This window comes from Pelobates fuscus, chromosome 6, assembly GCF_036172605.1.
Source record: "Pelobates fuscus isolate aPelFus1 chromosome 6, aPelFus1.pri, whole genome shotgun sequence".
Lineage (NCBI taxonomy): Eukaryota > Metazoa > Chordata > Amphibia > Anura > Pelobatidae > Pelobates > Pelobates fuscus.
Genome location: NC_086322.1, coordinates 107,968,839 through 107,994,716, shown reverse-complemented (window position 1 = coordinate 107,994,716; position 25,878 = coordinate 107,968,839).

Genomic DNA, 25,878 nt, shown 5'->3' with positions numbered 1-25,878 from the left:
CATTGAGTTTTATTGCCTTCGCCTGTTTGTGAGGGATGTGTGCTGCAAAGAATCGCCGTAGGAAATATGGTAAGTCTGAAGTCTCCAGCATCTCTGGTACACCTCTAATCTTGAGGTTGTACCTTCGTCGCACATCCTCCATAGCGTCAAGCCTGTTCATGGCGGCACAGTGCACCTGCTCCAGTTCTTCAATCTTCCTATCAGCCCTGGTTAATCTTGAGTAGTGGGCACTGCGAGCCACCTCAAGTTGGGCAATCTTTGTTGTAGCGCCCTCCATGGCTTTTTGGAAGTGGGCCATGTCTCCCGCTATGTTGGTGCAGAGCTCCGCAAGCATCGTTTTTAGCTGAGCGGTGGTGACTGGTTCCCTATTTTCCAGGTTGCTTGGTCTGGGACCCGTGCGAAGTCGGAGGGCAGCTCCCTCCTCCGGCTCGGCAAAGAAGTCGTCAGAGGAGTACGAGGAGCCTTCCTCGAGGGACGCCATCTTGTCCCATGCGGCCTTCTGTGTGTTGCGGAGCATCTCGCCTATGTCTCGGCTCGGCGTGTCTTTGTCCGCTTTAGGTTTCTTATTTTTTCGACCCATAGTGGTGTGGGTGCTTAGGGCAGGGTGAATAGCCTGTTTGTTCGCCAGGTAGCCTTGTGAAAATAGCCTTTTAGGGCAACTTATTGCAGAGCTCGGAAAAGTGTGGCCGCTCTGGTTCGCTGCTAGGCTCCGCCCCCATACATCACACATTTAAATGTCTTACCTATGTGAAAACAGAAAGTTGTAATTTGTTAATTATATCGTTTTTTATTTTACTCTTTGGAAGTCGCACCCTTTACCCTGTATTTATTTTAGTGTTTGAAAATTTTTATTTAGATGTTTTGAATTAGGGCTGCAAATTAATATCCCCTTGAACACAAACACAGAGAAGAAGTATTGATAATGAAGATAAAGAGGATATATTGTTAACAAAAAGAACGTGAGGGGGAAAAAAGACCGACTCAAAGAAAATTAGACTAGATGGAATTTTTTAACCTTCAAGTATAAGATATGTTCTCTAGTAGGTGTCTTGTACTCTACCCTTTTCAGTGTTTTAAAAAAGTCCTAAAATATAAGACGAAATGTGATGACCAACAATCTGGCTTGAAGTGGTTTGTTTTATTATTATAATAATAACATACTTATACCCACTTGGAGTGACTTGCTCAAGAATCGTTGAATCAGTTTATCCATGTTTATTGTGTTGTACTATATCAGCACAATCATGTGGGTTTGTCCATCTCACCTTCAAAAGTACTTTTCTGGTGAACAAACACATGATGTTGGTGTCTTGCGCATTCCATTGTGACCAGGAAGATTTGGATTACTGACCTAGTTGGATCCCTCTTCACAGTGATAATTGTGTATAATGTTATAACGTAACTTAACAGTAGCCTGATGGGGTTAGGAGAACTTGTCCTCCTTTTTTAACTATACCAATTAAAAGTTATATTTTGGCTAGTGTTCTACCACTAACTCCTGTCTATCCATAACTGGCCCTCCATGGAACAGTATCCAATCGGATATACATTTTATACCACAGCATATTTTTCATGATCTGGCTAATATGTTTCTTTTGCTGATGAACAGTATTTTTTGTATCTGGTAATGTATAATTATATCTGTGACCGCTGTTCATTATTCTGATTACCACTTTATCTTGTAGGGTGTATTTATATTTTTTCTTATATCTCCTACCCACAAATCATGACTTGGGAAGCAGAACCATACTCAAGAGTTAAAATACAGTAATGAAGGAATAAAGAGAAAAAGTAGAATAAACAAGAGGGGGGAGGGGAGAGAACAGGAAGGAAGAGGGATAAAGGAGATAAGAGAACATAGGCTGAAAGCATTTCTGAGGAAGCTACGCGCATCAGACCAACAAAGCACCAAGTCGCCGAAGAACCAAGGAACTAAGATCCCATATCTAGGTACTACAACCATGATCTCCACATTTCTAACTATTTCTCAGTTAAAATGAAATGTTCTATGCTTTGCATGATTAGGGAATTTGAAATTAACAATTTTAAATAAAACTACCAGCAAATTGTGAATTAAAAAGTTCTTGTTCTGCAAAACAATACTCTTAATGTGCAACTTAAGACATCCATTCAGTATTTCATAATTGTCCTAATAACTATATTGTATGAAATCTGAATTTATTTTTTATATGGTGTTTTTTTTTTTACAATATACAGTAGCATTGTAACTGCAGATCTGTACAGATCTGTAAAGATAACTTTAGAAAATAACATTTAATTCCTAGACTTGGTTAAGTATAGAAACATACATATTTATTGAAAGATAGATAGATAGATAGATAGATAGATAGATACTGCTACATGGTTAGACTTAAAAAAAAAACTTGTCATATGTCAACATTTCAGTATCTCTGTTTATCTCTCAATGGTATGCAATCTCAGCAAAAAATTTCAAAGAAGACAAACAAAATCAAAGAAATTTCTCTCTTTGGGGTCTTTTTCCATCTATATATGCTTTGTGGCTTTGCTAGACCTGGAAATTGCCCAAAGACAAACAAAAAATCAGGTGCTCTTGAGGCAGAAAATTGGTTTTCAGTGTTGTTGTCTAAAGGACAGGGTATGACAGGAGGACACGACGTTGTCACCAAATACTGACAATGTGAGAAAAGTGCATTGATAAAAAAAAGATTGGTTTTATAATATTTATTCACCATGATCCCCAATGGAATACAAATCGTGTTTGTTTGTTTTTTAAAGAAGGCTTTAAACATAAACTAGTATTTGTTTCTAAAGTTTCTATTGCAAATGTAATTGGATTTGCATTAGCAAAATATTTTAATTTCAAGCAAGACAATTTCATATTTTGTTTTCAATTACAGAAAATGTATTTGTCACCAAATCAACATGTTGTTTTTTTGCATTCTGCACAAAAGATAATTTTTACAGATACAAATGTATAAAATTCATAACCCAAATTCTAGATTGTTTAATATAAAAATAGTCATATAACTGCAAACAAAATTGCATAGTTATATAATATATGTTTCTAAAAGGGCTTATCTGTATACTTATAGCCATGAGAATAAAAATATCATACATTTTTATATAAAACGATAAAGGCATATGTAACCTACTTACCTGCAATGTACAACCCCCATGCAGAGCCCAAGCCCGCATGGCATTCCTAAAATGGCCGCCATGCCACAACATCCATGGTCATCCATGAGCTCTTGTGTTGGAGGGAGCACTTTGAGGCTCACTTTGACCAGTTCTGCTTGGTGCTCTGGTGGCACATACACCACAGGCCTCCCTCCCATACCTCACCGATTGTACAGGCAGACAGGGTTGTAGTAGCAGTTCGCCAATCCTGCTCCTGGCTGGCAGGTACACCTTATCTCCCAAAAATGGTGAAAAACAGACAGCGGAGGCCACCACCCCTGCAATCTCGCAGGCATCCTGTTAAACAACCCCAATACCATGCTCCTGCACAACATCCTGGAGGGGGCCAAGTCCACAAGCGCAATCAGACAGTTCCTGCTCAGCAAGGCCAGTGGCGTGCAAAGAGACAAGCCTGAATATCTGCTCCTGAGGCTAGACAAAGCAGGTCCTACAGAGACACAAACAAGGAGAGCACCATGTGTGGAGCCTGAGAAGTAGCCCCTCGAGTTTAGATGCCCAAGAAATCATCATGAAAGTCCAAGGCAACAAGAAAACCCTGCAATGGCTCTATCAGGACTATAACATTAAAAGACACAGCATACTCAGTCAGCTGGTGCCCACTTTGGGTACAGGGTAACTGTTCCTACACAATGTCTTGCTCAGCCTATTTCATGGGCCATTAGCTGAGGCTTCTCTATTGAACAGCAACATGTTTCCATATTATGGCCCTAGTGGTTTAAGTTTCATTGTTACCTGATGTTTAGCATGTATATTTTAATTTTTACATATCAATATTAGGCTGGTATTATCTCTCCTTATCGCACAATGACAACCTACTGTATTTTTTAAGCAGCTCCTTTGCTCAAACTTATGCCATTTGGCAGGTTAACTGGTTAGTCTAATCACTAGGTGCTGATATACCCTTACTGTCCATCTCATAATGCAAACGGGTGGTTATGCTTACACTGCATTTCTATATCAGCTCTTGCATCTGAGACACTCTTAGTCTATTCCGGATGTCTTTTCTCATATATTCTTTTAAAAAAAGAAAAACAAGTTCAGTATTCTCAAGACATTTCCTGATGTGTATAGATTCTGGTACTGTCGTATATAATCTTGTGAAATGCCTATACCAGCATTTATGTTATCTTATGCACTGCAAAAATAAAGAATTATTTAAATTAAAAAAAGAAAAGAAAGACAAATAGCAAATCTTTGTAATTAGTTGTAGAAAGACAGTAATGTGGTAATAATGTAAATAATCAATAAACTGGCAACAGATAAGAAAAGGTCAAAAATAACAAAAATATGGCACCATAAGATAACTCCAATAGTGGTAGACGATGGCTACAATACTTAATTACTTTGTTGTTTGAAGGCCATGAGAGCATGGGCATGGCATTTGATGCATAATGAAGAAAACAAGATGTAATGAGAAAAAAAATAATGTAAAGAAATATTAATGCCTTACTTAAACTCATCATAAACAAACACAATTGTAATCTTTTAAAATCTGAAAATTGTAGGGCATTCCTAGTTTACTATTATATTATGTATTTTCAGTGAAGCTCGCTATTGTGAGCTCGGACACAATCACATTTACTAATGGGGCTTATACCAATTAATCTTTCTAAGTTACTAAGACGCTTTATATCATGCAACATTATTTATTATTTTCTATAAACTCACCATCCGATGTGTTTTTATAGGAGGACACTGTAACAGAGCTTCCTGTACCCCGGTTGGGTACCTCCGCCGACGAATGCTCCTAGTTCTTACCGAGGACTCTAAGCACTTCTCCAGACACCATAAGTACTGCAGACCTCAAGAACCGCTGCAGCTTAGTTGGAGTCTCGCCGTCTCCTACCCACACTGGACCTACGACAAGGTTCCAGGTTCCAGTGGGTGAACCTCTCTTCCTCCAGAGAATGAAGCAAGAACAGCTCTTACAAGAGCTGGGGATTATTCAAGGGAATATGAAGAGCATAGCAATCCCTTGTAGCAGTTTCACCCAATAAGAGACAAGACTCTAGATTGAGGGTAAATCAGGAACAAAAAGTTTAATGGCACACACTGGTCTTTTATACAAGGTTTACAGCAAAGGTGACGCCCAGGTGGACCTGGTTGGGCACCGAATAAGAAACATACAAGCCAATAAAAACAGAGGTTTACATTCAGACACTCCCATATGGTGTACACAATCCCTCCCCTCTGCCTGTGATACAATTAACAAAGACAATGGACTAACTCAATTAACTCTTAACAGAAAAAGCATACATTTTTTTACAAAGTCTGGAAAACACCCCAAAACCCCACATATCCCCTGATAGCCCTGATCTGGGTGAACAGCATATCCAAAAATCACCCAGATCGGTTCAGGGGTTCAGGATTTTCCTGGAAGTCATAGTTTTGACCAACCACAAGCATGGCCCCATGACCAAAACAGTTCCATAGAATCAGGGCTAACGGTCAGTCTCTCTGTCTGGAGTACAAAAGTACATAACGCACATGAACACAGCCTGTTTAAAGTATTTTAGCCAGGTTAATCACAGGGTAGGAGGCTGGCAAACAGGCCCCTCCAAAAACCAGTGGTGAAGTTGCTTTCATCACAGACACCATTGTAATGGATCACCGACCGAGTACCTTCCATTAATGGACGCTTCCAAGCTTGCGCCGAGGACCACAAGCACGACACCGGACACCACAACCACCACAGACTCCACAACTGCTGTAGCTTAACTAGAGTCTTGCTGTCTTCCTTCCACACTGGATCAGCTTCTGTCCTCCAGGACCATGTGGAAAAGACCTCTCCTCCAGGAGAGCATATCAGGAACAGCTCCTAAAAGAACTAAGTGATTAGAGCTCAAGGGAGTATACAAAGTACAGCAATCCCCAGTGTGATTAGAGCAGTTCCCCTCCAATCATGAGACAAGACTACGAGTTGAGGGTCAAATAGGAACAGAATGAACTGAGGCTTTATTGCTTCTTTTATACCCATTTCCCCACAAGGTTACCACCCATGTGGACCTTGTTGGGCACTGGAAACACAAACATAACAACCAATCATATACAGACACACAGTTAAAACAGTGCCATTCATTACAGTAAATTCCTCCCCTCTGCTTGGGAGATAATTGGGCTAATTACTGTATCAGCTCAATTATCTCCAAGCGAAAAATACACTTTTTACACAATTTCTATAACTTTAAAATTATTCATCACATTTGCATAAAACTTACTGAACCAGCATAAACAAACAAGGGACAAACATATCCATAAATCATGCAAATCCCTTCAGCCATTCGGGAGTTAGCTGGAAGTCTTATTTGACCGACCGCAGCATGGTTTTCCTGCCCAAAACAGTTCCATTGATCTTGGCTGTGCAGTTGGTCCATTCACTACAGTACCGTAAATACAGTTTGAATGCAACTCTACAATGTTACTGCAGCGTTCGACTACATTCGAAGTGTGACATTTCCAAAGAAGGTAAAACTTCAGCGGCGTTCGTGCCGTTGAGTATCAGATTTCAGTTCCATGAACTCGACGGCAAAACACAGCTGACCATGTTCGGCTAAATTAAAATGGCCGCCGCCATGTGTTCGTTTGTCGAATGGCGGCCACTTCGACTACTTCGGCTGCATCGTCACAACCATAAACTCCCATTTTCTATAAAGTTCATACTTCTATCTATGATATTCATAAAACTATTATATTAATGTCCATAGTATCCATAAAGAACAAGACTATTGAGGTAATTATGAATATCTCAGGACAGTGTGAGTTGAACTTGTCTTTTCCAGACATTGTTTAATTATATTTACATGCATATGTACACATATTGATCTGCATAATGATTCTTATCAAACTGAATTTTTTTTCACATGTACTGAGATATTGTTGACCTCTCAAGTTAAATATTGTTTTAAACAATCTTTCAGAAAAACATTCAAATCATATATAATAACCACATGAGTTTCACAGTCAAAATATTTACACATTCAACTACAGGTTTTTTTTGCATCGTGTTCAATTTGCACTATAATACATTTTGTAGTATCTAGAGTAAAAAATTCAAGTAATGCATTTATCAAGAGGTTATAAACAAAGTAAAAAGCATGTTATAAGTGTTAATATCATTTTTTCTTGTGGGAGAGCAGGAATATATACAGTACAGAACAAGGCCAAAGCTGGCTGAACATTTTCTAAAGCATCTTAAAATGAATAACATGACCATTAAATATACATTGAAGCACACTTAAATTACATTGCCAATTACTTTTTTTTAGTGCTTCTTTGGTCATAAAATGACACTAAATGCATAGAAAAATGGTATATGTCCTCAATGTACAGAATATAAATAGCACATTTAGTGACCCTGCATGATAACATTTTAGCTTGAACAGATTAAATATAATTATCATCAAGAATAATGGACAGTACAGTAGTCATTATTTTCCTTCAATCTCTTTTTTATGTAAGAGAGTAAAACTCAAAGGGTATAATAATTATATAAATATAATGGTTTGATGTTTTCATAATTTGTCATGTTTCCCACACCTACTGGTAGATGAGAAATTGTATGGGAAACTGCCATGATGTATGTTCACTTGGGCTTTTTCTGTAAATTAGGAATAAAAGCTCCAATGTCTCCTGCCGAGCAATGATTTGTGTTGCTTCACACGTTATGCTTTCATCACGCACAATATTCCTTTGAGAATATAAATCTAAATGCACATGCATGGTGTTGAAGGGTGTATGCCTTTTCAATCTTGTATAATAAATTGCAGTAGTTGTATGCTTGTAGCGGTACTTACCTTATCCGGGGGCCGGCCGCGGTCCTCTCTTCAAGCCGCGCGCGGTCCTGCGGCTGCACGAGCCGCGCGCGGCTCATCCGACTGCTCAAACAGGAAGGCGGGCAGTGACCGCGAGAAGCGGTCACGTGTCCCGCCTGCAGCTAAGAGCGCGCCGCGAATCTCGGGCGCGCTCTTAAAGAGACAGTGGGAGCCTAAATTGCAAAAAGGCTCCCATTGGCTCCTGTCACGCCAATCACCCCATACACTTACCTGTTGGGGGAGTGGAAGTGACAGGAGCCAATCACGTTAGTTTGAAGGCTACTTATACTTACCCTTTTCCCTTAGTTCCTTGCCCTATCGTGGTTTCTGCTACAGTTCCCTTTAGTGCTTGTTGTATTCAGTTGTGTTTCTCCGTACTTGACCTCGGCTTTGTATTCTGACTTCGTTTTCGCTTTATCCTTGTCTGTACTGTTTGCCGGCTTGCTGATTCCTGTGTACCAGACCCCGGCTAGTTCTCGTTTACGCTGTCTCTTTGTGCCCTTGACCTCGGATCGCTCCTGACTCTGTACTTCTCCTTTACGTCGAGTCCGGCCACTCTAAGGTCCGGTAGACGTATCTCTCCTCTGTGCTGTCTTCTGTTTTGCTGGATCCTGCGTGTAGGGGTATATACTCGTTACATTACGATAGGGACATGGACCCCGCAGATTTAGCTCAACAGATGGCGACCCATGAGGCTAGATTTGTAGAGCAGGATCACCGTATGGATCAAATAGCTCAGGCTCTCCAGACGCTCTTAGCTAGAACCATTCCAGCAACCGCACCTAACCCTCCTGCACCCCTGCTTCCTGAAGTATCGACTATGCCTAATGCTACAGCACATTTAACGCCTCCTCCTAGGTATGGAGGGGATTCTAAGACATGCAGAGGGTTCATTAACCAAATAGAGTTTCATTTTGAAATGTATCCACGTTCATTTCCCACAGAGAGGTCCAAAGTTGGGTTCTTTATGCACCAACTTACCGACAAAGCACTTGAATGGGCAAACCCTATTTGGGAGGCTAATGGACCTATGGTGCATAACTTTCACAGTTTCCTAACAGCTTTTCGCAGAACTTTTGACACTATGAAAAGGTCTAAGAATGCCGCTAGAGCATTAATGAGGGTTAAACAGGGTTCTAGGTCTGTGGCTGATTACGCTATACAGTTTCGTACCCTTGCCTCACAGGTCGATTGGACCAATAATGGGTTAACTACTGCCTTCATGGAAGGCTTATCAGATTCTATATTGGATGAGGTAGCGGCTAAGGAACTTCCTGTTGCCTTAGAGGACCTTATTGACTACCTCATCGATATAGATAATAGGATTCGGGACAGGCTCTATACCAAGAACAGGAATAGAAGTTTTGTTACGCCTATTCACCCCAGAGTTAATCCACCGGAGAGTGTAAAAGTATCTGAAGAGGAGCCAATGCAATTAGGGGTTGCCAAACTCTCTGATAATGAAAAATTACATAGGAGAAGAGAGGGACTCTGCCTATATTGTGGTAGGAGAGAACATATGGTAAAGGAGTGTCCTCTGCTCCCGGAAAACTCTCGCACCTAAGACCTTATAGGGGACTGGCCTTGGGTGTGATTTCTAAGTCTCCTACATTGCCTCCTAACCGACTGCTTCTCCCTGTTTCTTTACATATGGGAGAGAGTTGTATAGTTGAAAACATATACGCCCTGGTTGACTCTGGGGCAGCTGAGAATTTTATAGACTCTGGTTTTGTAAAGAAAAACAATATTCCCATCAGGGAGAAGGAGATACCCTTGGCCGTTGAGGCCATAGATGGTAGACCATTGATATCTCCAGTTGTTACTCACGAGACTGCACCGCTACACATGTACACAGGGGTTCTACACTATGAAACCATTCGGTTCCAGGTCATCACCTCTCCCTCTTCACAGTTGGTATTAGGGTATCCATGGTTACGTGCCCACAATCCCATTTTTGACTGGGAGACAGGGCAGATAAAATCATGGAGTGAAGCCTGCCATGAGTCATGTACTATTGAAGTCACGCCTGTGAATTCTATTAACGTTCCTACTGTTCCTCCTTTATCTACGGCTATACCCTCTCAGTATTTAACTTTAAAGACTGTCTTTGATAAAAGAGAGGCTGACAAATTACCGCCTCACAGACCCTACGATTGTGCTATTGATTTGTTGCCTGGTACTATACCTCCCAAGGGCAGGGTGTACCCCCTATCGGTTCAAGAAAACCGTGTCATGGAGGAGTACATTAAAGAATCATTAGAAAAGGGATTTATTAGGAGATCCTCTTCTCCGGCTGGAGCGGGGTTCTTCTTTGTATCGAAGAAAGAAGGTGATTTAAGACCTTGCATTGATTATAGAGGTCTTAATAAAATCACCATCAAAAATGCTTACCCTATACCGTTAATAACAGAATTGTTTGACAGGCTCAAACATGCTACGGTATTCACCAAATTAGATCTTAGAGGAGCATACAATTTGATACGTATAAAAAAGGACCACGAATGGAAGACAGCCTTTAACACTCGGTCAGGTCATTATGAGTATACCGTCATGCCATTTGGGCTTTGCAATGCCCCAGCAGTGTTCCAAGAATTTATTAATGATGTCTTAAGGGACTTTATTCACTCATTTGTTATTGTGTACTTGGATGACATTTTAATATATTCTACAGACATTCACACTCATCACAGACATGTTACGACAGTTCTGAAGACCCTTCTTGCTAATGGTCTTTATTGCAAATTAGAAAAATGTCTATTCGACCAATCCGAGGTCCAGTTTTTAGGGTATTTAATTTCCGCTGAGGGTTTTCGGATGGATCCCCAGAAGCTCGCTGCGGTCATAGAATGGCCTCTGCCGCAAGGTCTGAAAGCCATCCAGCGTTTTCTGGGTTTCTCTAATTATTATAGACGTTTTATCAAAGGTTTTTCGTCTATAGTAGCGCCTATTACTCGTATGACTAAAAAGGATGGCAATACACGTGTCTGGTCTACTGAGGCACTTCAGGCTTTTGACTTTCTTAAGACTACGTTCGCCTCTGCCCCTATTTTACAGCATCCTGTCCCCTCATTGCCATATATACTTGAGGTTGATGCTTCCGATATAGGGGTAGGTGCTGTCTTATCCCAAAGAGAGTCTCCTGACAAGCCATTGCATCCTTGTGGCTTCTTTTCTAAACAAATGTCCAAAGCAGAAAGGAATTATGATGTGGGTAATCGCGAACTCCTTGCTATCATTTTAGCACTCAAAGAATGGAGACATTTGTTAGAAGGCACTAAGGATCCCATCCTCATATTTACGGATCATAAGAACCTGTCCTACCTTAGCGAAGCTAAAAGATTGTCTTCCAGGCAGGCTAGGTGGTCACTGTTCTTGTCTCATTTTAATTATATAATAACCTATAGGCCAGGCGACCGGAACACTAAAGCGGACGCTCTGTCCAGACAATTCGAGACTATTGACAAACAGGAGATTGATGTCACTCCTGTCATTCCCCCAGACAGGATAATAGCAACTACTATATTGTCTATTTCCTCGTCCCTCTTGCAGGCCATACAAGCGAAACAGAGCATGGCACCTGGCGAGAGGCCTAATGATAAATTGTTCGTTGACGTTCCCGAGAGACGGGATATTCTGTCACTGTATCACGATACTAAGACTGCTGGACATCCTGGTATTTCCAAAACAGTGTCAGCCGTTTCTCGGTATTTCTGGTGGGATACCTTACGTAAGGATGTTACTGACTATATAAGTGCTTGTTCTACTTGTGCATGTATGAAAACCTCTCGTAGAGTTCCTTGTGGGCTGTTGCATCCGTTACCCGTTCCCGAGAGACCTTGGTCTAATCTATCAATGGATTTTATTGTTGAATTACCCCCTTCGAATGGTAACACAGTCATCCTAATGATAGTAGATCGGTTTTCCAAAATGGCTCACTTTGTGTCTCTTCGCAAGTTGCCCACTTCCAAGGAACTGGCTCTTATCTTCGCTAAAGAAGTGTTTCGATTACATGGTATTCCCTTATCTATTGTATCCGATAGGGGTAGCCAATTTATTTCCAGGTTCTGGAAAGCCTTTTGTTCGGAGATGGGTATTTCCCTCTCATTTTCTTCCGCTTACCATCCCCAGTCTAATGGAGCTGCTGAACGTGCCAACCAGTCTCTGGAGCAGTACCTCCGTTGTTTTGTGTCTCACCATCAGGACAATTGGTCTGACCTGCTTCCTTGGGCTGAATTTGCTCGGAATAACGCCACTCATGATTCTTCCGGCAAAAGCCCTTTTTACGTTGTCTATGGCCAGCATCCCGTTGTTCTTCCGGCTGCATTCTCCTCACAGGGCATGCCAGTTCTGGATGAGCATTTGGCTGGTTTGCGTAATACTTGGGAGCAGGTTCAGCGTTCTTTGGTGGACTCTGCTGCCCGCCAGAAGGCTCAGGCTGACAAGCATCGCAGAGCGGCTCCTTCTTATGTTGTGGGGGACAGGGTTTTGCTTTCCACACGGAATATTCGCCTCCGGGTGCCTTCTATGAAATTGGCTCCCCGCTTCATTGGTCCTTATCGCATTATACATAAGGTTAATCCCGTTTCTTATGCCTTGGGTCTGCCTAAAAATCTGCGTATACCCAATGTATTTCACACCTCGTTGTTGAAGCCTTACGTACGCAACCGCTATACCCGGAGTACACCCCCTCCCCCTCCTGTCTCTGTGGAGGGTCATGAGGAGTTCGAAGTGTCTGCTGTTATTGACTCTCGTTTCCTCAGGGGTCGGCTTCAGTACTTGGTACATTGGAAGGGTTATGGGCCTGAGGAGCGCAGTTGGATTTCTGCGGATGCTGTTCATGCTCCCCGCCTTGTACGTTCTTTCCATTTGCGTTTTCCTGCCAGACCTGGTCCTGCCCGCCCGGAGGGCGTGTCCTCAGGGGGGGGTACTGTAGCGGTACTTACCTTATCCGGGGGCCGGCCGCGGTCCTCTCTTCAAGCCGCGCGCGGTCCTGCGGCTGCACGAGCCGCGCGCGGCTCATCCGACTGCTCAAACAGGAAGGCGGGCAGTGACCGCGAGAAGCGGTCACGTGTCCCGCCTGCAGCTAAGAGCGCGCCGCGAATCTCGGGCGCGCTCTTAAAGAGACAGTGGGAGCCTAAATTGCAAAAAGGCTCCCATTGGCTCCTGTCACGCCAATCACCCCATACACTTACCTGTTGGGGGAGTGGAAGTGACAGGAGCCAATCACGTTAGTTTGAAGGCTACTTATACTTACCCTTTTCCCTTAGTTCCTTGCCCTATCGTGGTTTCTGCTACAGTTCCCTTTAGTGCTTGTTGTATTCAGTTGTGTTTCTCCGTACTTGACCTCGGCTTTGTATTCTGACTTCGTTTTCGCTTTATCCTTGTCTGTACTGTTTGCCGGCTTGCTGATTCCTGTGTACCAGACCCCGGCTAGTTCTCGTTTACGCTGTCTCTTTGTGCCCTTGACCTCGGATCGCTCCTGACTCTGTACTTCTCCTTTACGTCGAGTCCGGCCACTCTAAGGTCCGGTAGACGTATCTCTCCTCTGTGCTGTCTTCTGTTTTGCTGGATCCTGCGTGTAGGGGTATATACTCGTTACAATGCTGAACTGCCATCCAGTATTCAGTTTTATTTGCTTCGCCTGTGGTTTAGTTATGCTGACATGTATTTTTTAAGTTTACAATATCTATAATTGCAAGGAAATGTAAATATGACAGATAATAAATAATGGTTTATTATAATTGTATAAAATAAAAATCAGCATAAATGTACAATAGAAAAAAAAGATTAGCTACAACTAGGTGTCAGATATGTTGGTGAAATAGCTTACTATACATTTAGACGGACTGATATATGTGCGATCAGTGTTAGTTTTTGTGAAAAAAATCAATTGTCTGCATTTATGCAATGTAATATGGTATGCAAACATTCACATAATTTCCAAGATGAGAGAACATTTATTTTTCCATATGAATTGATTGATAGGGATTGATTGTTATATTTGTTTCTAAAGTACACTATGTAAAATTGATGATATGTTTAGATGATAACAAAATGTTAACTGATTTTTGTTCTGAATTATTTGGTTTATTTTTAAATGTTTAGCTAATGTAACCAATACAATTAGTATAGTTATAGGTAGAATGAACAAATTGCTCTTTTTGAAAATCTTCCATTAACAAAAAAATAATAATCTGTAGTTTAATATAAATAAGCATCGAGATTTATATGACACTGGATTCTGCAGGGCAAACTTGTTTATTGAAAAATATAAATATAAAACTGACTGTTTTAATATACGTTGATTTCAGCAAAGCTCATCTTGTCAAAGACAGTTTTGCGTGCGGTTTGCTACAAAGCTTTGTACCAAGGAATTTGAAAATTAAGGAACATCAATTCCATCTTGGCTTTCTCAGAAATATTACCCTTCTTATTTTCACAAGTACAATGACAGTTTATAAACAAGTGTAAATAATGTTTTTTAGGAAACGTATAAATGAGGTTCCCCACATACTACTTGGACTTTGGTCAGCTTTATGATAGGTGTGTTTTTAGAGTTTAAAGTTGCACTGCCACTGTTTGGGGTTTTGCCAAATTTGACAAGTCCCCCAACTGTGACATTGCCACTGGGGGCTGAGTGTCCGTGGGAGCAGGTGAAGATGAGTTTACTCTTGTGGGCACCAAAATCTCTGTCCAGCGGGGTCCTCTTTGCCTCTGATTTCATTGCTGTACTCTTGCACATGTGTCACTAGTGATGGCTGGGGGAATTGGCTCTTAGACTCCACCTTTTGTCAAAGAAAGTCAGGCAGAGGATAAATACACTACTTTGTCTCAGTATATCTCTTGAGTGGGTTTGAATTTCAGTAACATTTGAACACAGTCATAATCAGTATTTAATATAGATTATATCTTTATGAAATACACATTTTTAATATGGTGGTGACAGTGGCACTTTAAGGCCATACTCAGGATATATCAAGTGTCACGTATCTATTTCAGTTTAGCTACTGCAAAATAGGCAATTGCAGTTCACCTTAGGTTCTCATTACACACATGTTTGGAGTGTCATATGACACATATCGAGAAAGCACTTTCCATTTAAGTGCATATGTGCATTGTGGCTGTGTGGCAGGGGCAAGTTTAAACAGAAATAAAACACAGTCTTTAATTGCTGAAAGTGAAGCTAGCCTACTCTGTGTGTGACCTCTCTATAATAAAAAGTATTGGACCATATATTTGTTCTTGGACATTGTCACATGTTCCATTTTAATTTAGCTTTCTTTGTCAGTATGTTAGATGCATTTTTCTGTGTCAATCCACACTTCTTCAGTGTATTACCATTTTGTTCATCCTTCTGCTGTCTCTCTGCTATACCTGTTCCTAGGTGGGCCATATTATTATTATAATATATATAATAGAATATATATTATTATATTCTCCAAGGGCATCTTTTCTTCTGCATCTTATCTGATTCCACTTAACAATACTTGCTTGAAATCCACCATGTTCTTATTCATTTGATAACACGTGATTACTGGCCAAACATGGGTCCAGGGAAACAGCTGTTCCTGAATTTTCTGCCAGATTATGTCATGGTTATTCACTGAAGTGAGAATTCAAAGTGAATTCCTAGTGAATTTTCAGTTTAAGGTCAGAGCAGTTGAGTTGGCAGCATTGCTGACTTTGAGTATGTTTCCAGTTCAGCTAATTGGCTTTAAATGTGAAATTCTCTTTGAGTTGCAGACCATTCTCCCTTTATTGAATAACACAGTAAGACAATCCATATCCATTCTTATCCCATTTGATCTAAAGTCATCTGCTCCATATTTTACCATGGGATTTTTGTGAAGACTAATCCAGTTATATTCTAAATTTGACATGTGCCTCAGGTTCCATTAGTACCTACTCCATCTACAGTAGCTAAGAGTGTGATCATTAATAGCGATACTTTATTTTAAATATAAACAAGGCAAAAATAAAACGTTTGCACAATTTGCTTACATAATCATGATATATATTTGTTTTATTTCTTTATTTTTGACAATTTTTATTTGTTGAGAACTTTTTGGGTTTGAAATACAACATTAATGATAGCAAATTCAAGGACCTGAGGCAGACAAGTATGAGGTTGACATTATGGCATACAATGCAAGTCAAATGTTATCCATGACAGGGAATAAGACATTGACAAGGTTTCCTGAAAAATAGGATGTGCCAGAAAATTAGAGTAATACATAATATAGTTAGAATAGCTAGATCAAGTGGATCTGAACTGAGAGAAATAGTTACAGACAGAAAGTGAGGCTAGCATAGAAACCATAGAAATTGACAAAAAGGTAAAAGGTAAAAAAGTAGAGTACAGCAACGTGTTTTCAATGAAAGATTGAGTTATATACGAAATTTACACTTGTATTTCAAAGGGTGTTATTGCTGATTGAAGTGTATAATGGCACACATTTAAATATTCACATACTAAAACTCACAATGTTTATAATCAAAAGGGAATTTATATATTGTATTTGAACTGGAGGGAAAAATAGGGAAAAGGAAAGATGAAGGGGTGGAACATAAGATTTAAACACTGGATAATAGTTGAATATGACAAAGTTGTTTATTGGAGAGTCAAATACTATATTTTTTGTATATATGTTCATTAATATTTACGAAGATTGATGGCACACTTATAATTAATGATATGTTTTTTAGTTTGATTATTGCACGTGAAATTAGATCTAAGAAAGAAAAAAGACAGAAATTAACACTGAGATAGTTATTATATAAAACAGGTGGGACATTGGGTAGATAAACTATAAATCCCTCAACACCCAGTTGAGGTTCTTTTTTTTTTTTTCAGAAATTACACAGGTCTTGTTTAGAGATCTTATAGTATTCTTAAATTTAAATGATGTGAATCAATATGTACCATTTTTTTTCCAGTTTTTCATAAGCTGATTGTGATAAATTAGAACTAAATACCAGAATTTCTTTTTTTATTTTATAAAATTTAGATATGCAACACCCCCTCATTCTTACTTATATAAGGAGTCAGCAGTTAAAACAATAGAGATCAAGTCAATCTCTATTTCTTCTACCATAGGGTACAAATAAGGTACTCAGACCTTGGATCACATTTAGTTATCCAAGAGAATGTGGATTGTCTATTGGGATATGAATGAGATTAATGGTTTTGTATGTTTAAAGTATGTTTAATGGATTGGGGATAAACTCTTAGAAGGTTTAAAATTTAAAAGGTTACATGATTAACCCCTTAAGGACACATGACGTGTGTGACATGTCATGATTCCCTTTTATTCCAGAAGTTTGGTCCTTAAGGGGTTAAATTAATTTCCATAAATGCGCAAGGCCTTAACTCCCATGTAAAAAGAGGTTTTTTTTATATGATTTAATGACTAGAGAGAAGGTTAAGGTGGGATTCATTCAAGAGACTCACTGGTTAGCCAATAATAAACGCTTATGGCATTATACAAAATTTCCATTAATTTATACAGCATCACAACAAACGAAAAAAAAAAGTGGGGTATCTATTATTTTTTCTAAGGACACAATATTTGAATGTCAATATCATAAAGCAGATTCAGAAGGTAGATTTTTGATACTAATTGGCCTACTGAATGGAGTAATGTATACATTTTTAAATGTATATTTACCAAACAAACACCTGATTAAATTATTAAATAAGATCTTGAGACTTACTGAACAGGTGCAAAAAGGGTTGGTAGTGATAGCAGGATATTTTAACTGTATAGTTGACCCCATTATGGATAAACAAGTAGAAATTAACCAAAATATTAATCAAAATTTGGTCAAACAGGCTAAAGAAATGAATAAAATCATAAATAAATTTGACTTGATTGACTGTTGGAGAATGAGTCATCCTAATGAAAAAAACTTTACTCATAGATCGATCCCTCATGGCTCTGCAGCATGAATCGATTTAATTCTTGGTAATTAAAATTTTTTCAAATGCCTCACATCAGTCAATATAAAAGGAAATACATGGTCGGACCATGATCTAATAATTGCTGAAGTAGCAGAAAGAATAAAAAAAATACCGCCAATATGGAGACTAGACGATCAGTTATTGGAAGCTAAACCAAATATCGAACATATGATTAATTTGATGTATTTATTTATTAAAGAAAATGAAACAGATGAAATAACAAAAGAATGTCTTTGGTGCACATTTAAAACAGTGATAAGAGGCTACTGGATCAAATTGGCGAGTCAACAAAAAAGTAATAGAGAGATAAAACTGTAAGAGTTATACATAGAATACTACAATTTATCAGCACTAAATAAAGATAATTTTTCAAGAGAGAGGCAAGAAAAGATTAAAATTTGCGAATTCAATATAAACAAATTAATTGAAGCAAGAATCCCAAAAAAATTAAATACATTGAAAATAAAATTTTACTCTAAAAATAATAAAGTAGATTCCATGTAAACAAATAGACTAAAAAAACAAAATCAAGAAAGAAAAATTTATAAAATCTTAGTAGGTGATGAAAATATTATTAAGCCTGAAGATATAGCTGAAACATTTAGGAAGTTCTATGGTAAACTATATACAGGGAGTGCAGAATTATTAGGCCAGTTGTATTTTTGAGGATTAATTTTATTATTGAACAACAACCATGTTCTCAATGAACCCAAAAAACTCATTAATATCAAAGCTGAATATTTTTGGAAGTAGTTTTTAGTTTGTTTTTAGTTATAGCTATTTTAGGGGGTTATCTGTGTGTGCAGGTGACTATTACTGTGCATAATTATTAGGCAACTTAACAAAAAACAAATATATACCCATTTCAATTATTTATTTTTACCAGTGAAACCAATATAACATCTCAACATTCACAAATATACATTTCTGACATTCAAAAACATAACAAAAACAAATCAGTGACCAATATAGCCACCTTTCTTTGCAAGGACACTCAAAAGCCTGCCATCCATGGATTCTGTCAGTGTTTTGATCTGTTCACCATCAACATTGCGTGCAGCAGCAACCACAGCCTCCCAGACACTGTTCAGAGAGGTGTACTGTTTTCCCTCCTTGTAAATCTCACATTTGATGATGGACCACAGGTTCTCAATGGGGTTCAGATCAGGTGAACAAGGAGGCCATGTCATTAGATTTTCTTCTTTTATACCCTTTCTTGCCAGCCACGCTGTGGAGTACTTGGACGCGTGTGATGGAGCATTGTCCTGCATGAAAATCATGTTTTTCTTCAAGGATGCAGACTTCTTCCTGTACCACTGCTTGAAGAAGGTGTCTTCCAGAAACTGGGAGTTGAGCTTGACTCCATCCTCAACCCGAAAAGGCCCCACAAGCTCATCTTTGATGATACCAGCCCAAACCAGTACTCCACCTCCACCTTGCTGGCGTCTGAGTCGGACTGGAGCTATCTGCCCTTTACCAATCCATCCATCTGGCCCATCAAGACTCACTCTCATTTCATCAGTCCATAAAACCTTAGAAAAATCAGTCTTGAGATATTTCTTGGCCCAGTCTTGACGTTTCAGCTTGTGTGTCTTGTTCAGTGGTGGTCGTCTTTCAGCCTTTTTTTACCTTGGCCATGTCTCTGAGTATTGCACACCTTGTGCTTTCGGGCACTCCAGTGATGTTGCAGCTCTGAAATATGGCCAAACTGGTGGCAAGTGGCACCTTGGCAGCTGCACGCTTGACTTTTCTCAGTTCATGGGCAGTTATTTTGCGCCTTGGTTTCTCCACACGCTTCTTGCGACCCTGTTGACTATTTTGAATGAAACGCTTGATTGTTCGATGATCACGCTTCAGAAGATTTGCAATTTTAAGAGTGCTGCATCCCTCTTCAAGATATCTCACTATTTTTGACTTTTCTGAGCCTGTCAAGTCCTTCTTTTGACCCATTTTGCCAAAGGAAAGGAGGTTGCCTAATAATTATGCACACCTGATATAGGGTGTTGATGTCATTAGACCACACCCCTTCTCATTACAGAGATGCACATCACCTAATATGCTTAATTGGTAGTAGGCTTTCGAGCCTATACAGCTTGGAGTAAGACAACATGCATAAAGAGGATAATGTGGTCAAAATACTCATTTGCCTAATAATTCTGCACGCAGTGTAATCTAAAACTTCATCCCCCAATGACAGTCATGAAAAGTTATTTATCAAATATAAAAATGCCTAAAATTTCAAAGGACCAGTTAAAAAATTTAAATAAGCCTTTTACAACAGACGAATTAGGATGGGCAATAAAAAACCTTGCAAAACAAAAAGCTTCAGGCCCCGATGGATATACTAACCAATTTTATAAAACTTTCAAAAATCAAATTATCCCCATGCTAATTGAAACATTTAATGAAATATCAAAAGCAGGCCATGCTTCGGCAGATCTTTTGCGGGCACATATTAGTCCGATATTAAAACCTGGCAAATCTCCAACAGAATTATCAAACTATTGCCCTATATCGTTAATGAATGTCGATGTTAAACTTTACTCAGCTATATTGGCAAAAAGACTCCAAGTAATTATGCCGGATATTAAACATAAAGATCAAATAGGTTTTGTTGCAGGAAGGCAATCAAATAATAATACTCGAAGACTGATAGAAGTAATGGATTGGGCCCAAAAAACTAGGGTGCCCTTGTTGACCCTGTCGGTTGATGCCGAGAAGGCTTTCGACAGGGTCAACTGGGACTTTTTAAAACAAACCATGCTGAAAATAGGTTTTGATGGGTGGTTCATGAGCGCAGCGGAGGCTCTATACTCGGTGCCGTCAGCTAGAGTAGTTGGTAGGGACTTAAGATCTGAATGGTTCGAAATCCATCATGGAACGAGACAGGGCTGCCCACTCTCACAACTCATATGTTATCTCAGTGGAACCTTTGGCTTGCTCAATAAGACAAAACATAAGAATTAAAGGGATCTCTATCCCCAATGAAGAACTTAAGATCTGTTTATATGCAGACGACGTTATATTAACTATTATAGATCCTGAACAATCACTGCCACTGCTAATGCAAGAGATAACAACATATGGGGAAGTCTCAAATTTTAAAACGAATATTAACAAAACACTTGCATTAACAACAAACATAGAGAAAAAAAAAACTGCAAATGTTAAGGGAAAATTACTCATTCAATTGGTCAATTACTCAGCTTCCGTAAATAGGCATTCTACTGACAACGGATGTTGCCCGTTTGATGGAAATTAATTTCTTAAAACAACTAAAAGATATGAATAGATTGCTTAAATATTGGAGATCCCATGCAATATCATGGTGGGGCATAATTAATACGATTTAAAGCCTATATTGTCCCAAAATGGATCTGTTCCGTATGATTCCCCTTAAGGTTCCAATACATTGGCTAAATTTAATACAGAGCAGCTTTACAGATTTTATATGGAGGGGTAAGAAACCGAGAATTAACACAACAACCTTGGCGAATAAAGCCTATCGGGGTGGTTTAGGATACCCTTTGATTAAAAATATTTATCAAGCAATTATAATGTCCCATGCACTAAATATACAAGCTGCAGACTGCAAAGAACAAGCATGGTACAAATTAGAAGCATATAGAGAAGACATGCCAAATTTAGAAATACTACTGTGGGCTAATGTAAAGAAAAAGGGTAACACACCAGAATGTAAAACAATGATTATTTCGCAAACAATAAATGAATGGTATAGTATAAAAAAAATAAATTGTGAATTACTGATCTAATCCCAGAAACAACATCTCTTAAAATTATAGAAAATATCATGGAAGATATACCGTATATACTCGAGTATAAGCCGACCCGAATGTAAGCCGAGGCCCCTAATTTTATCCCAAAAACCTGGGAAAACTTATTGACTCGAGTATAAGACTAGGGTGGGAAATGCAGCAGCTACTGGTAAATTTCTAAATAAAATTAGATCCTAAAAAAAAAATACATTAATTGAATATTTATTTACAGTGTGTGTATAATGAATGCAGTGTGTGCGTATGTGTGTGTGTATGAGTGCAGCGTGTGTGTATGAGTGCAGCGTGTGTGTATGAGTGCAGTGTGTGTATGAGTGCAGTGTGTGTGTGCATGAATGCAGTGTGTGTGTGTATGAATGCAGTGTGTGAATGCAGTGTGTGCAGGGCCGGTGCAAGGATATTTGCCGCCGTAGGCAAAACATTTTTTGCCGCCCCCTCCCCCCCCCATATGTCCTGACTTCCCCTCCTCCTCCCTCAGTGGTCCTTACCTCCCCACCCCCGTGTTCCTTCACTCCCCCCCCCCAGTGGTCCTGACTCACCCCTCCCCTAGTGGTCCTTACCCTCCCCTCCCCTAGTGGTCCTTACTTCCCCCTCCCCTCCCATAGTGGTCCTTATCCCACCCCCTCCCTCTCATAGTGGTCCTTATCCCCTTTCTCCCTCCCATAGTGTTCCTTATCCCCCCCATCCCTCCCATAGTGGTCCATATACCCCCCTCCCTCCCATAGTGGTCCTTATACCCCCCCTCCCTCCCATAGTGGTCCTTATACCCCCCTCCCTCCCATAGTGGTCCTTATCCCCCCCTCCCTCCCATAGTGGTCCTTATCCCCCCCCTCCCTCCCATAGTGGTCCTTATCCCCCCCTCCCTCCCATAGTGGTCCTTATCCCCCCCTCCCTCCCATAGTGGTCCTTATACCCCCCTCCCTCCCATAGTGGTCCTTATCCCCCCCTCCCTCCCATAGTGGTCCTTATACCCCCCCTCCCTCCCATAGCGGTCCTTATACCCCCCTCCCTCCCATAGTGGTCCTTAACCCACCCCCACCCTCCCATAGTGGTCCTTATACCCCCCACCCTCCCATAGTGGTCCTTATACCCCCCTCCCTCCCATAGTGGTCCTTATACCCCCCTCCCTCCCATAGTGGTCCTTATACCCCCCCCCCATAGTGGTCCTTATACCCCTTTTTTTTGTTATTATTAATTTTTTTTTTATTATTATTTTTTATTATTATTTCTTATTTTATTTATACATTTTTTTTTTCGTCCCCCCTCCCTGCTTGATACATGGCAGGGAGGGGGGCTCTCCTTCCCTGGTGGTCCAGTGGCAGTTCAGTGGGGGGGAGAGGGGGGCTGGCAGAGCTGTACTTACCTGTCCTGCAGCTCCTGTCAGCTCGCTCCTCCTCTGCGCCGTCCGTTCTGCTCTTCTGTCAGCTCCCAGTGTAAATCTCGCGAGAGCCGCGGCTCTCGCGAGATTTACACTGGGAGCTGACCGAGGTGCTGACCGGACACGCAGAGGAGGAGAGAGCTGACAGGAGCTGCAGGACAGGTAAGTTACAGCTCTGCCAGCCCCCCTCTCCCCCCAGTCTGTATTATGGCAATGCAAATTGCCATAATACAGACCTTGACTCGAGTATAAGCCGAGTTGGGGTTTTTCAGCCCAAAAAATGGGCTGAAAAACTCGGCTTATACTCGAGTATATACGGTAACTCTGAAAAACTGGTATACCGAATTGGATATTCGCATTAAGGACATATATGAGAAAGACCAACTAATAGATTATCCTACTGTAAAAGCCCGATTGGCCCTACCTCTGAGGGAAATCTTTAATTACTTGCGTATAAAGAGCTTTTTAAAAATACACCTTATGAACTATAACGGAGAAACAGGAAATTTCATTAGAAAGATTCTCTCCATAGAAACTATGTACAAGAAATACTCTATCATATTTGAATTGTTGAATCTTATAAACCAAACTAATATTTCTACTGCATTTAAAAATTCGGAGAGAGATCTAGATATTAAGATAGATTTCAACTCCTGGTGCCTTACATTTCTTAAAATGAAAAAAACATTTTCATTGTTTAAATATACTGGAAAACTTTGTCAAAGTTAGCTATAAATGGTATATGGTTCCGAGGAGGCTAAACAAAATTTGCCAAAGCAATCCTTCAAACTGTTGGAGATGCTTTGACTTGGACGGTTCCATGATACATATATGGTGGAACTGCCCAAGTATCAAACCAACATGGGATCTCACATTTAAAAAAATAACAGAAATAAGTAACGTTAGATTAAATTTTACCCCAGAAATAGCTTTATTACATTTGTACAGCAATAAGCTAGAAAAAAGAACGAAACCCTGGTCACCCATTGCCTTACTGCTACTAAGCTTTTGATTGCTAGATCATGGAAAAAAACAGTCACTCCAAATATTTCTCAATTAAAGGCCCAAATTATAACTCAATTGGAGATGGAAAAAGGCACAATCCTGTATGATGTGCATAGAAATAATCCAATGAAACAGATATATAACACTCTAATTGAGGAAATTAACCATGTGATAAATTCAAACAAATATAATTAAATGATAAACTATATAAACTTTCTACTGCTTGATACATATAGATATAAACCCAATCCAGGTTTTATTATGTGTGGATGGGTGTATGAATGTAATTTAACCATAGAAAGCCATAAATTAAAATACTACAATATCGCCCATAGTTATTATATAAGACAAGATACCGACACGCTATAAAGCCAGTCTATGGTTTGCTATATGAGGACATACAAAATGGTTATATTTGGAATTTTTCTTCTGTTTATATGTATGAGGTTTTGTCACACTCATTATGTAAATGTATGTACATTTATAAAATATTTTTTTTTATTGATAAATACCTTAATAAAAAAAAAAACAACAACAAAAATAGTAGAGTACAGAAGGGGAGGTAAGGAAGGGAAAGAGGAGCAAGAGATGAAGATTCAATGCTAGCCATGCCTGCCCAAAATAATCCAAATAGTCACTCACTCTTTGGGAAACTGAAGGTAAGTAAAATGTCAAGGATAAGTGTGTGCTAGTGTGATCTACTCTGTGCAATATGCTAGAGCCAGGGGTAATACAGCTACATTTACCAGATCAGTCATACTATTCAGAAGTTAGTGATTCCATATTCTATATCTCTTCAACTGATGCCATCCACTGCCAGAAAGTGGCATAACTACAGACTTGCAATTCCTAAGTGTTAGAGTTGTTGGAGTCCTGTTTCAACCACAGCTGATCCAGCCAAATTGTGTACAATCTCACTATGGCATTCTCAGCACAACTAGTTCGTTTCATGGGAGATCTTATGAAGAATCCAAGGAGTGTGCTACCAATGACTAAGAAACTTGGTTTTCTGTTTTTTTAGAGCTAATGAAGCTCATTGTAGAACATTGTAGAACATTATGGAACAATGCTGATCAAAAAGAGATTGTCAACTTCGCCCAATGAGAAACACATTTAGAAGGAAGTCGTGAGGTGGCCGAGAGCAATATTTGGTGTAGGATAGCTGTGCCCTGTTAAAAAGCTCACTTTTTAAGAACAGAATTAAAATAATGAAGAATTGAAGATTATGCTAGCGTTAGTGTACTTATAATCTTAATTTTAATAATGACAGGAGGCGAGTATTTTGCATTACTCTCTTTACTAAACTCCACAGCAGTAAAGAAAGTGAAAACATTTAAACCAATCAAAAATGCAATAGGAAGTATGACATTCCCAGTAAATAGGCTCCTCCCATTCTTTCGGATGCGACATCGTAAACAGGGAAGGAGATACGTAAAAAGTCTGAAACGATCACTAGTAAACAAGAAACCAGTATAACGATGGATTTGAAGAAGATCAGCCACAAGAATCAACTGTTGTCGTAACCATTATCAACCGGTTGAAAAAGACGAAAAAAGGTCCAACGGGAACTGTGTCATTCAAGGGTTGAGTAGTACTCCGATTAGGATCCTGTAGATGTTCCATGCTTGTGAGAAGTTAAACTGAAAGAGAATGTGAAATGGGTTAGGCACCGGTCTCCCAACTGGTTGCGTCAATGAACAACGACCCAAGTATTACTAGTACAATAAACTTATATATGGAAGGTGATAC